This window comes from Lycium ferocissimum, chromosome 11, assembly GCF_029784015.1.
Source record: "Lycium ferocissimum isolate CSIRO_LF1 chromosome 11, AGI_CSIRO_Lferr_CH_V1, whole genome shotgun sequence".
NCBI classification, from domain to species: Eukaryota; Viridiplantae; Streptophyta; class Magnoliopsida; order Solanales; family Solanaceae; genus Lycium; species Lycium ferocissimum.
The window spans coordinates 65903244-65916056 of record NC_081352.1 but is presented as its reverse complement, the minus strand read 5'-3'; the positions used below and the strand labels follow the sequence as shown (position 1 = coordinate 65916056).

General features: G+C 32.0%; 1 long non-coding RNA gene and 1 pseudogene across 2 annotated transcripts; one reads left to right on the top strand and one right to left on the bottom strand.

Annotated features, from left to right (window-relative positions):
* Positions 1-714: 714 nt before the first annotated feature.
* Positions 715-5197, bottom strand: LOC132037953 (uncharacterized). 2 transcript variants are annotated; one of them, XR_009410148.1, is made up of 5 exons: positions 4994-5197; positions 4021-4146; positions 3779-3854; positions 3608-3686; positions 715-1132 (listed from the first exon to the last, which is right to left on the bottom strand). It is a non-coding gene; the product is annotated as an uncharacterized LOC132037953 (long non-coding RNA). The 2 variants fall into 2 exon arrangements; XR_009410147.1 differs by lacking the exon at positions 4021-4146 and having other exon boundaries at positions 4994-5191.
* A 2667-nt stretch (positions 5198-7864) lies between these two features.
* LOC132037960 (zinc transporter 5-like) lies at positions 7865-10933 on the top strand (annotated as a pseudogene).
* Positions 10934-12813: the final 1880 nt, after the last annotated feature.

Sequence of the window (12813 nt, the reverse complement as noted above, 5' to 3'; positions counted from 1 at the left end):
CTGTCAAGCCACAACACGAGTTACCAGTCTCCACAGTGACTGCAAAGTAAAGATACATCAGAGAAAAGTTTGCGGCCAAGCGCAAGTTAAAAGAAAAAAAAAAAATCATGGCGCTAAAGTGATGTAACAGCTACACATAAAAAAAAATGGCAAAGTAAAAAATTTGAGAAGCAACTTTAGATGATAAGTAAGGATAGAAGAATTGGAATGTTTCTGAAGTGGAAGTATGAAATGAAACAACAATGGCATGTGATTGCCATAGAAACCTGTCATTCTTATCCTCCAAATTCATCAGTGCAAAATTAATACTAAGGGGTAATATACTATCGGTTATGAAAGATAACTAAGAAAATTACCATTTCAACTTCCATATTAAGTAGTGAAACTTTTTCAATTATTAGATTAATTGATATATGTAAGTCATTACTCTCAAACGGCTAGGAAATATTAGATTATTTGACCTGAAAAATAAGAGAAATGACCAAAAAAGGGAGAAAAAAAGATAAATGCTATTCTAGGCCATAGAGAGGTGCCACATCACTTAGTTTATAACTAGCTTTATATTATATATAGATATAAATGTTTTTAATTATGTTGGGACGAAGCAATTCACGTAACGTAAGGTTACTTCTTATTAAAGTTTACGAGATAGCCCGTGCCCGTTCGATGCACGGGCTTATGCCTAAATCATCGCTGTACAAAAGAGGTCCAACATTGAGAAAGATAATTCCATACTTATTTGATCACCCACTACACAAAATAAAAGAAAAGAAGTAATATCACCAAGTTGACTATTTATATCTACCTTATCAATTTTTTTTTTTTTTTGACTATATTTATATTTACAAAATAAACATCATACTATATATGCACATTCATTTGTAGAACAACTAAAAGGGATAGTTGCACTTCATAACCAGCAGCCCCTTTAACTTAGGGTAGAAACAACGAAACATGTGTGTCCCTGACTCACTAATAGCTGGCTAGCCATGCAAAACAAAAGTCAGCCTCCTAGCTCGAAGATTCAGTGAGCAGAATATAAGACTTGTTGCCTCGACAGAAGGGTGATCTACATCCAAAGCAGCCAAGCCAAGAATTCAAGAAAACCTGAAGGCTCATAATTCACTCGTACCTGGACATTGGACAATAATGCAACATCTCTTAAATCACAATGAAAAGAAAGAAAGGATAGCTCATATTATTCTTATTTCCCAATTAAAGCTAAGTTATTAAATGACTGTCAGGACTTGTTCAAAACAGTAGCTCATATTGGTCACTGTAAACCACTAAATAAACAACTTCATAGTCTAATGTATGTTTATCAGTCAACTTTGAAGTACCTAACAAGTAACAATGTAAGCAAATAATGTATGATCTATTTCTACTTCAAAAAAAGTAGTTTCACAAGTAGCAAGCTCCCCAATCTTAATTATGAGAACACCATGACCTTTTACTTGCTTTAAGTGGATGGATACAGATCGCAATAATTTTTTTGGACAGGTTGTGAGTCATAGTAACAATAGTACAACATATATAGAAAAGTACCATGAATTTGTATTTGACTATAAACAATTCAGCCTTGTAAAGTTGTCATTGGTCATCCAATGAAAAACGACATGTAAGCTAAAGTAATAAGCAATTGATGCAACATATACAGTGAACTGAAGAAGCATTTCAGTAACTACAACAGGAAGAGAGAACATGGAAACAAGACCATAATATACTCAAAAACAACAAGGACGATGAAGCAGCAAACACAATTGGCAAATGAAATTTTGCATCAAATAAGTAGTTTCACAGTTTCCCTTACAACAAAAATAATTCAACATTATCCCACAACATACTTCAGAATAGAAATCATACAAATCTCTGGAATTCTTTGACACCACTTTACTGAAACAAGAATTCTTCAAGGGTTGTCTTTAATTAGAAGTAATGAACTATATAGAAGGCCTCAAAAAATCTTGACAACCATGCATCAACATTGCAGCCATTTCTTATTACTCACATTACTCTTTAGTTTTCCTATGTATCTTAGAGAGGTAAGATTTATGTCCCCCTCCTATTAAATAAGTCATACCAATAAATTCTTCTTCTTATTTGAAAGAAAAAATAACCTCATGACACCCAAATTGCTTAGTCTTTTTCTAGATGGATTAAATGGTTCGGACAAATGCCAAAGTATAAGACCATTCTGCAAAATTATAAATTAAAATGAAACTAATTATATACTTCAAAAGAACTTTTAACCATAGAGTTCTACACAAAAAATCTTATTTGCAGTCATACTGCAATGCACTATTTTAGAGGATAATAGACAGAGGATATCCAAGTCATGAAATATAAAACAAAATCTCCCTCTTCTCGTATTACAGCTAATCTTGGTATTTCATATAAAATGACCTAATGGGTGCAAGTTGGCATGACTTTGAGTCTTGTAGGTTGCCCTTGTGTCAAACAGAGAAAGTTTTATAACTACCACAATTTTATCAACACAAACTGAAAAAGAAAAATCATAGTGGGCTGCAATTTTATTACAAGGATTTTGGGTGCCAATGCAAGTCTAATGCTTCTAATGTAATACATTCAATCTTAAGCCTTAAGAAAAAGCCTCATTACTGATAAGAGTTCTTTTCACAATGTGCAACTTCATGCGATATGCAGTGGTTATTTCAAACTTCTTCAGTTCTTACAATCTTAAAAATCCTATCTATGTGACAAAATTGCTCTTTATTACTTCAGCATCTGCCCAACAAAAAAGTACGGTGGTAGCAATTATGCATTAAATTTGAAATGAGACACAAGCAGATAAGCAAAACGTTTACCTTAAGTACAACAGTACACAAGCCATAAAAATCAAAAGTGAGCTGCAGTAAGGACTTGCTTTTCCTGTAAATATTTTTACATACAATACAATACATCACAGAATGTTGGAAGAAAAATGACAAACATTTCAACCTAGAAGAATCTATGATATATTGACATTAATGTCAAGATTCACGCCTCATCCATAATATCGCATAACAAAGTTATTGAGAATAAGTTGTAATATATGTTTATAGAAAGAATAACAAATGGCAAGTTATAGATGGCCATTTCACTTCTAATAAAGTAGTTCGCTCCAGTTTTGCTTCATCTTTGACAATTTACCTTGTTCAGTTGGTAATTCTTTTTCTTTATCGGAGCAACAAAAGGATTTCCTTCATCATCGGAACAAATTTTTTTTTTCTTTTGCTGCCTTGACTAATGTCAGTTGAGGTTGGCACTCTGAGAGAATGAAGCATGTATCTTTTTCATTGCATTACAGAATATAAAAAGTGTTCAGATGTGCCGGCAAATTATTTTTTAGCTTGGAGTTTGAACAGTTTGTGAGGAATCAGACTTTGAATATCTGGCATTGGCAGGGACACTTTTGGCGAAAAAAATATTGAGCTTTTTTTGCAAGTTTAACCATGTAGTAGACAGGTATAAATTGTTTAACTATAACGATAGCAGAACTAATAGATGATGTTAGTTGAAATTATGTTTATAGCCAGAATTTGTGCCCTTATGATGCAAAATATATCCAGAATGTGTACCTTAATTGAAGTTATATGATAAGTCTCACCTACAATAAGGGGTAATATCTTGTTCACCCATAATCATCCAATTATTAAGCCAGAGGCATCTTGAAGATCATATCAAACCTGTAGAAATATATGATGAAAACACTCTTTTGATAGGAAGCTAAAGATTCTTCTTAGAATCAATATTACTATATAATTATATTAAAACATACCTTGGAGTCACTGCCTTTTGTTGATTGCATTTTCACATAATAATTTACTCTTCCAATCGGACTTCTCATTTCTTGTCTGTCGTTACATATTAAACCATAAATATACTGGAGCTCATTTGCAAGTGAAATTTTAACTTCAATGGAGAAGGTATATCCATGTTTTAGGAAGATAAAACTAATGATTATCATAATAAATACTTAAATGCCAGATTATTAAATATGTGAATACTCATTGTACTTACGTCCGACTGTAATTGAACATTTGAATTTGGTATTATTTCTTCATTTACTGGAACAAGGATGAGAGATTCGAATTCGATGTACTCCTCATGGTGAAAGAAACAAGCATTTATTTATTTTTCATGAGTCTGTCCATGGCAAAAAAACACAATACTTTTGAAGATTTAATGATAAGAAAGAAACCAACACAATATAAATATGAGTAATGTAATATCATGCATAGAGTAGCAGACATTGTGAATCAATATACGTGCTATAGCAATTATATATTCTTGTTATTTATTTCATGAGGATAAAAGAATGGTCATTTACATCTTTCATTCAATTTCTAAATGTTAAGTTAATTGCAAAAAAAAAAAAAAAAAAAAAAAAAAAAAAAAGTTTTTCAGTCATTAGAACGCTTGGAAGTTCTGCTATTTATTGTTTATGCTCAGTTGCTCACAAGAATAGGCCAATTGCTAAAACGAAATTGATAAAATTTAGTCACTGTACAACACATGCATGTGTAAAATGGGCTCAGCCAATCTAATCTTAACTCAAAAGATCCATTAAAAAATATTAAAAACAATGGTAGTATGAAATTAGCAGATAGTATTCGCCCGTATCAAGAAAAGATAATAAAGGAAAAATAATGTAGTTGAAACAAAAGATTTGTACAAAAATCCATTGAAAACTAATCCAATATAACCCCAAATATGCAAGACAAAAAAATTGACAAAAATTAGCATTCATTCACCCAAATCAACCAAAAACCAAAAAGAATAAAGAGATTTACCGAAGATGAAAAAAAATAACAGCCAATTGAAAGCTAATCTACTCTTCCTACTGTTATCCAAAACATGCACTATATTCCCAAATCCCAAAAGAAAAAGAAAAAGAACAGAGAAGAAATTCCATAATCAACAATGCTTGGAATAGCCATGGAAGTCGAAGAGGAAAGAAAGATTTTTGCTGACAAATTCTGAAGAAAAGAACCTTCAAAGAGATAGAAAGAGTGACAAAGCAAGGGTTGCAGTATCAAGCTTCTGATGATGAACGCCACCGTCCGTCGGTTGGTTTTTAGCCTCTCCATTGTTGACATCATAGAGGACTTGGGTTCGAGACATGGAATTAGGGCTCAAATTTCAGTGTGTTCGGAGGTGGAGAGACCTAGAGCCTCAAACTCGCCATTTAGTACTTTTACACATGAGATCTAAAATGGAATGAGAAAGTGGAAGCTAGTTGTCAACGTGCTAATAATTGACGTCTTTACCCTTCGCCGTACCCAAACTTTCACTTATTAATAGTCGCAAAATGCGGTGTCAATGTAAATATATATTTACATATCACGTTGTTTAAAAATTAACAACTATTAATTAGCTTTTATAATAAGCATGGATTATTCACTTTTAGAAAATTATGATAGGTAGCTTCTTATGACCGCACGATTGATGAGGCATGGTTCCTGCCCTCCTAACTCATCCCTTTTCAGTTACCAATATTATACACCCTTATCTGGAACTATTAAAAAAAACCGCGCGACTAAATTTCATTTATATTAAAGCATTGTGTACACAGTTTGGTTTGTTGTTTTTAAAAAAAAATAACCGATGTATAAAAATCTGTATTTGTTAATCCAGTGTTTGGTTGCAATTTTCGTTTTCAGTATAGTTAATGTTGGAAATCTTACGGAAAATACTTGATCACTTAACCTTGCTGCGAAATTCTCGATCATAACTCATAGGCATGACGCTCAATTAAAATTAATCGCCCTAAAAATATTTCAAATTAGATAAATCCCCTGCGATTCAACAATTTTTTTTAAATGCAAAAGATGTTCATAATTTAATAAAGAATTAGGTAATATTATAAAATCGAGCGAAAGAAAAATAGGAGGAAGAAAATATGGTGATGTATTCCCGCTTTTTCTATCTCACCAAGAGAACTTAAGAATGCATATATAGACTATGATTCATGCAACATTGATAGCTAATCTAATAGCCCAAGAAAACGTGTACTGCCATCTCTTTATCTCATAGCAAGTAACGTTTTACCATAATGGTATAGACATTCAATTGCACTAATTAAGGGAGGAATATAAATGAAGATTGACCAACAATAAAATTGGTAACGTTTTTTGCTTTAAACCTTATTGTAATGACTAAATAAGGGGCTGGTCATAAATTGAATCATAAATTGAATAAATAATCAGACCCATATTTGAATGATATAATTAGGATAAACTAAATATTAAGAGAATGAACATTATTTTGGCAAGAATGAATTTGGACACTTTTCCTTTTGAGATATTACATTCATTTTCTCAACAGTTAATACCAATACAACTTAGCTAGTAATCTTTGTATTATTTTACCGGATTCAATGTGGTATAACAATGCCAGTATTACTTATACCTGATAAAACATTCAAAATGACAAAATAGACATAAGCAGTGAAGATAGCCGCCAAATTGAATTCCTTCTGTCTCGGTCTCAGCTCGTGCAAATTTATTGTTCTTATGCCTATTTCTAAGTTCACTTCATGATTGACATGTTTACTTGTATGTTGTATCTCTACTTTGTCATGGCATCCTAGCTAAAAATAGACATATATAAACATAAACAGTGAACCAAATTGTCATTCATGATATTTTTTCCTATATCTTATGCTCTCTGGCGAATGGTCTGTTTGATGGGTCGTTCATTGTTTGGAATGCTGACCGTTCTGTTTGATACAAATGAATGCGTCAAAATAGGTTTCGATGAAGTCGAGTATTACATTCCTTCAGGAAAAATGCAAAGCAAATTAAATTAAAACCCAACGCCAAGCATTATGCAATCGAGCATCTGAACTTCCACATTTATGTGTGCCAGTGCACAATTGAGATGATTATCTTAAAAATAAAAAAGAAGAAAGAGGAGCACTTGAGTAGCTTTACCTAGCCAAAGATCGAGCCGATTGCGAATTGCAACTATGGGAACATGGACTCTATAGTGACTTAGAATGCTAATAGATGAATATTTTTATGTAGGATAGGATATGATAGGGATAATGATATACATGTTAGAACGTAACTGCAATTGTGTTAGACGTTATCCAGTGGCAAAAAGTAAGGTGTAGTTACTAGTAATATTATTTCAAAGGGTTGCCCGATACACGAAGCATCCTGCATTAGTGGTGTGATGTTATATTACTTATGCATAATTTGGTGAAGAGACAGAGCAATGCTATCAAGGATTTTAAAGGTATAATTGACAACATAGATTATCCCCTTTTACACCTACAAGTTTTAGATTATACATCATTTATCCAATTTTTAATACAAATAAACGAAACGTCCGATAAAAATAATTACACTTTTGTATAACTAATTCCTACATCACTAATTAATTTGTTCAAGAATATTCCATGTGTAACTTGTTTTCATACCAGGCTACTCCTCTGATTACAAAGCTCTAATTATGTTCCTAATATTTTGTACATTGATAACGTTAACGTGATAACCAGCATCTCAATTGAGGGTGCTAAGATTCAAAACCTTCATTTTATGTATTTTTTGTGCCAAACTTAAAGGAGAATGACAAGAACGTCTTAGCACGTATGGAATTATTTGTTAATATTATATAATTATGAGGAACAAATCAAATCAATTTAACTAGGAAATAATAAAGGATAATTTCGTATGGAATCTAACCAAAAAATAAGTTAAAAGCCAGCTAAGTAATTAGAGCAATATAAGAGCTATATATGTCGACATTTTTACGACTAGTGATGTGGTTAGACTCTTTATTTGCTCTTTCTTCCCTTAATTCTTTCTCCTTCTTCCCTGTTATATAGACCCTTTGTGACTTTATTATGTCTTCACCTTTTCATATCATTAATAACAATACGTGTTTCCGAATAGATCTGCGGTAATCAAGTAAGGATATGCACATTTTAATATTTGTTTTTCCGGGTTTTGACTTTCACTTGTCTTCTTTTTAATTTGGCAAAGTTGTGACAGCATTTTTTTTTATTTTTTTTAATACTTCATTTAGCAAGCTAGTCCATAAAACAGCCAAAGTATCCAAAGGCTCCTCACAGTTCTTCTGACTTTGACATTTGAAAAGCACTTCATATCCGTACATTGAAAAGCTCCTTTTTGGTTTTCTATACCTATAATTATGGCGAAATTCAAAAGGATGGTCTTTTGGTACATTCTATTGCTTCTTCCGGCCATAGTATTAGGCGAATGTACTTGTGATTCTGAAGACGAGGAGAGAAACAAACCCGAGGCACTTTCCAGTACAAAATGCAGCTACATTTTTGCCATTTTAAGTGAAGTGCAATTGGGGTGTGTATTCCAGTACTGGGCAAGGCAATTCCCGCCTTAAGCCCAGAGAGGAGTTTTTTCTTCATCATCAAAGCTTTCGCGGCTGGTGTGATCCTAGCCACGGGGTTTATACACGTGCTTCCGGATGCATTTGAAAGATTGACATCGCCTTGTTTGAAGGAGAATCCATGGGGAAATTTTCCTTTTAGTGGATTTATTGCAATGGTTGCTGCAATGGCGACTCTGATGGTGGACACTTATGCAACTTCTTATTACAAGAAGAAAAGTATGAAAAGTGGAGTATTGGTTGCTCAGTCTGGAAATGAAGAAGGTGTTATTCATGCTCACTCACATGGACATGCATCAATGATGGCTGGTTCTGATTCCGAGCTCCTTCGCAACCGTGTTATCTCCCAGGTAATGATTTAAATTATATACTACACCAAAGAGGACAGCCCAGTGCATTAAGAAGCATATGAAAATACTGCGATTAAAGAAAAACTCGTTGACTCTCGAAATTCTGAAAGATGACGCATAAATTGAAATAGAAGGAATATTTGTTATATATAAGAATTCGTTACTATCTTAAAGGTGTCACTGAAATTTCTTGTTTCATTGATTTTGTTTTTCACGTTCAGTAAGCATTCACCGCTCCCATACTTGAATTTATTCTCGTAAAGACAAAAAAGAAAAGAAAAAATCACTATCACTCTTGATTATATTCAATTTTCTTGTGAATAACATTTCTGCTGGGGCATGCAGGTTTTGGAACTGGGTATAATAGTGCACTCTGTGATTATAGGAATAGCTTTGGGTGCTTCTGAAAGTCCCAAAACTATAAGGCCTCTTGTAGGTGCTTTGACTTTTCATCAATTTTTCGAGGGCATGGGACTTGGTGGATCCATTGCTCAGGTAATTACACTATTTTTCTTTATACACAATTGGTGGATTGTTTTGGGTCCATTCAATTTATGAGAATTGAAAGACTACTCACCACTAGCAATCCTGTGTAGCTTTTGACAAACCCTTGATTGTGAAGGGGGAAGGGTTTGTCCAAAAGCCTACCTACATAGCTTTCACCATTCGAAAAGTCAGAAAAAGCTTGCAACATCAAGCTAATGAGAAAAATTAGAGTATATACTTCATTTTCGCTTTTTTACGTGTCTTAGATTAGGTACGGAGTTAAAAAATAAAGATATATTTTTAAATTTTGTGGTTTTAAATTAAAAATAGGTATAGTTTTTTAAATCTTGTGATCTTAAACTTGTTATGTCCAGTGATGGAATTGAAAAACTTATTAAATATAGAAAGAGCCATTCTTTTTGGGACAAAATAAAAAGGAAATTATGACACTTTAAATTGGGACTGAGGGATTATAAGGTATAGATTGTTAAGTTATCTTCATTTAATAAAAGTGGATTAATTTCTGCGGTTTGAAAAAAATTGTCAACTTTAGTTTTGAATTTCTAAAGTGACTTAGTGATCTGAAGGAACAATTTGAATTACTCAGACTAGTTTCCTCACATATACCCCGCTGATGCTTATTTCCTACTATTGAAGACAATTATTTTGGGATAACTTTTTGGAGCTAAAGGGACAATTAATTTGGGGCTGAGGGAGTATTATTTTTTGTACTAAATCACGCAATATAGTTTGAATACGCACGGAGTTTTAAGAAAAAATATATGAATACTTTTTAGAACTTATGATAAATCATAAAATTTGTGTCATAAAATATTTTGAAATTTATGATTTTAGATATGATATATCATTTGTGTGGCTATATATATATTTTTTTTAACTAAGGTAAAATACAAAATTAAAATTAAATTATTTTCAAATATAAAAATATACTCCTATTTTTTTATATTTTTTTTAGATAAACTAGTATTACGGTAAGTTGAAACGAAAGGACTACTTATTATGCACGGCAAAACTTTAGGTATACAAGATCCTGTGTTTGGTACAGGCTAGTGCTAATACTTCTCTTATTTGTACTTGATGTACTTGTTGGATTTATGTTATATTTACTGATAGTGTAGATTCTTTAATAAGTAAATAGTATAATGCATTAACCTCTTATAAAAGGTTATCTGTTCTTTATTCTCGTTTTTCCATCAGTATTTATTAAATTAGTTAAATATTTCTTACTACGCGCCATAAATAAAACTTAAAACTTTTTTTGGCAATTTCGCAGGCAAAATTCAAGTCTGGTGCAGTGGCAATAATGGTTTTATTTTTCTCTCTCACAACTCCAATCGGGATAATAATTGGACTAGGAATAACAAATGCTTATGATGAAAACAGTCCAACAGCTCTTATTGTGGAAGGAGTGTTTGATTCAGCTTCAGCTGGCATCTTGATTTATATGGCATTGGTTGATTTTTTAGCTGCTGATTTTATGCATCCAAGAATGCAAAGCAATGGAAAGCTTCAATTAGGGGCTAATGTTTCACTTCTTCTTGGTGCTGGACTTATGTCTCTCATAGCCAAATGGGCTTAATTGATCAACACATATTACTATCAATTTCACATTTTTTGGCTTTTCAATTTTTTTGCATCTTCTCTTGATTGATTGTTAAACAAAAAGTGATTGTAAATCGTTCCAAAACGATATTGTCTGATATTTTTTGTCATCTCTTATATTGATTTTTTTCTTTGTATGGATATTCTGATTTCTTTGTGTGCCTTGTGTGCTTTGGTCCTTTTGGATTGAGAAGGACCTTTGGATTGTCATAAATAAAATCACTTTCTATTTGAATTAATCTCCTTCATGTTCTATTACATTCATAAATCTATTCCTAGTTTGTGTTTGAGTACTCTAAGAAGCACTTTAATTTTTAGACTATCCAATTGATGCTAAATGGTTGAAAGATGAATATTAGGCAAAAAGGAGTAGCATATTAGATAATTGATACAAGAACTCTCAAAAATTGATGCAAGAATTCTCCGTGAAGTAACGAAGAGAACCTTCAATAGTGAAGTACCAGTTGAAGAAATAATGTCACGCCCATGGAAATTGGATCACTATTAGAAATAGAGTTTTTTTCATCGAGATTCAATGAGAAATTTGTGTTATAAAATATGATTTTTTCCATCTTATTCCCAAAGTGAATCGTTCGTTGGGAAAATGCGTAGTGGGAAACGAGGTTACCATAAATCGAAACCTTTGAAAATTGCTAATTTATACGTAATGAAAACACTACTATTTTGATTTTTTCCACTGACATTCAATGGGAATAGCATTGACCATTTTTCAGTGAGAAATTCGGTGGGAAATAGTGATTTTTTAATAGTGGATTAAATTTTTTTGACCTTAACTTCTAGAACGATATAGCAAAACAAATATTTCAAGACAAGCGTATTAAAAACTAATAGTAATAAAACACACACAGAATATATACGCGTGAGGATTGACTTTTGCATACTCTAACCAAGCGAGAAATTTTGTTTTACAAGATACTCTATCATAATTTTTGGTCTAACAAGTCTGCGCAGACTTTATGGCTTATCCGTACAAACAAATTTTTATGTCACTTCTCTTCTGAAGAAGAAGAAAAATAATTACCCCACATATGATAAAATTAAAGAACGATAAAAGAAATTTTCATTAACTTCCAAAAGGTTCTTTGGCAACATATATGGACTTGCAGGGCCAAATGTGTCTCCCGAATGTGTCAATTATTTTTAAATTATTAGGCATCAATTATTCTCGAATTATTTGCCTTCAATTTCAGTCCCTAATCACTTAGTAGGCATTTGGAAAATATTCCATTGATATATCTTTTTAAAATAAAATAAAAAAAGATTATTTGAATGGAAGATGAACAAGAGTAATTGAAAGTTGAAACAGTGTGTATACACGAATATTATTTTTTTTAAATTGAAGTTTTGTGAAAAAATTATTGTTTCACTTGAAATATTATTATTAGCCTGTATTCTATATTTCAAGTTGAAGCAAAATAATAGATCAAATTGTAAAATAAACATTAAGTTGCAAATAATAGTTTTAAGTTTAAGTTGAAGTTGAAATAATCCCTACCGAGAGAACCAATGATATGACCACTTGTACTCTTTGTCATATTTGAAAGATATTTCATTCACATTTTCCTTCCTTCTCTGCCATCTAAACACGTCCAATTTATTTGACACTCTTTATCTTTTATCAATCCAAAAAAGAATGACATATTTCTATATTTAGAACAATTTAACTCTAAAATTACCATTTTTCCCTTAATAAAATAATTTACAGCCACAAAAATTTCTTTAACTTAGTTTTGGATCACAAGATTCAAAATTCTTCTTTTTTAAACGTCGTGCCTAATCGAACACCCTCGTATAAATTGCGACAGAGGGAGTATAATCTAGCCATTGATCATAGGCTATCTTCAATGAGAAAAAAGAGTTAAAGTGCTTCTCATATTCCACTAATAACATGAAAGAAAACTTATTCTCACTCAGAATTTGCTGTATTTAAGATTAACTGAACTTTATGATCTCGAAT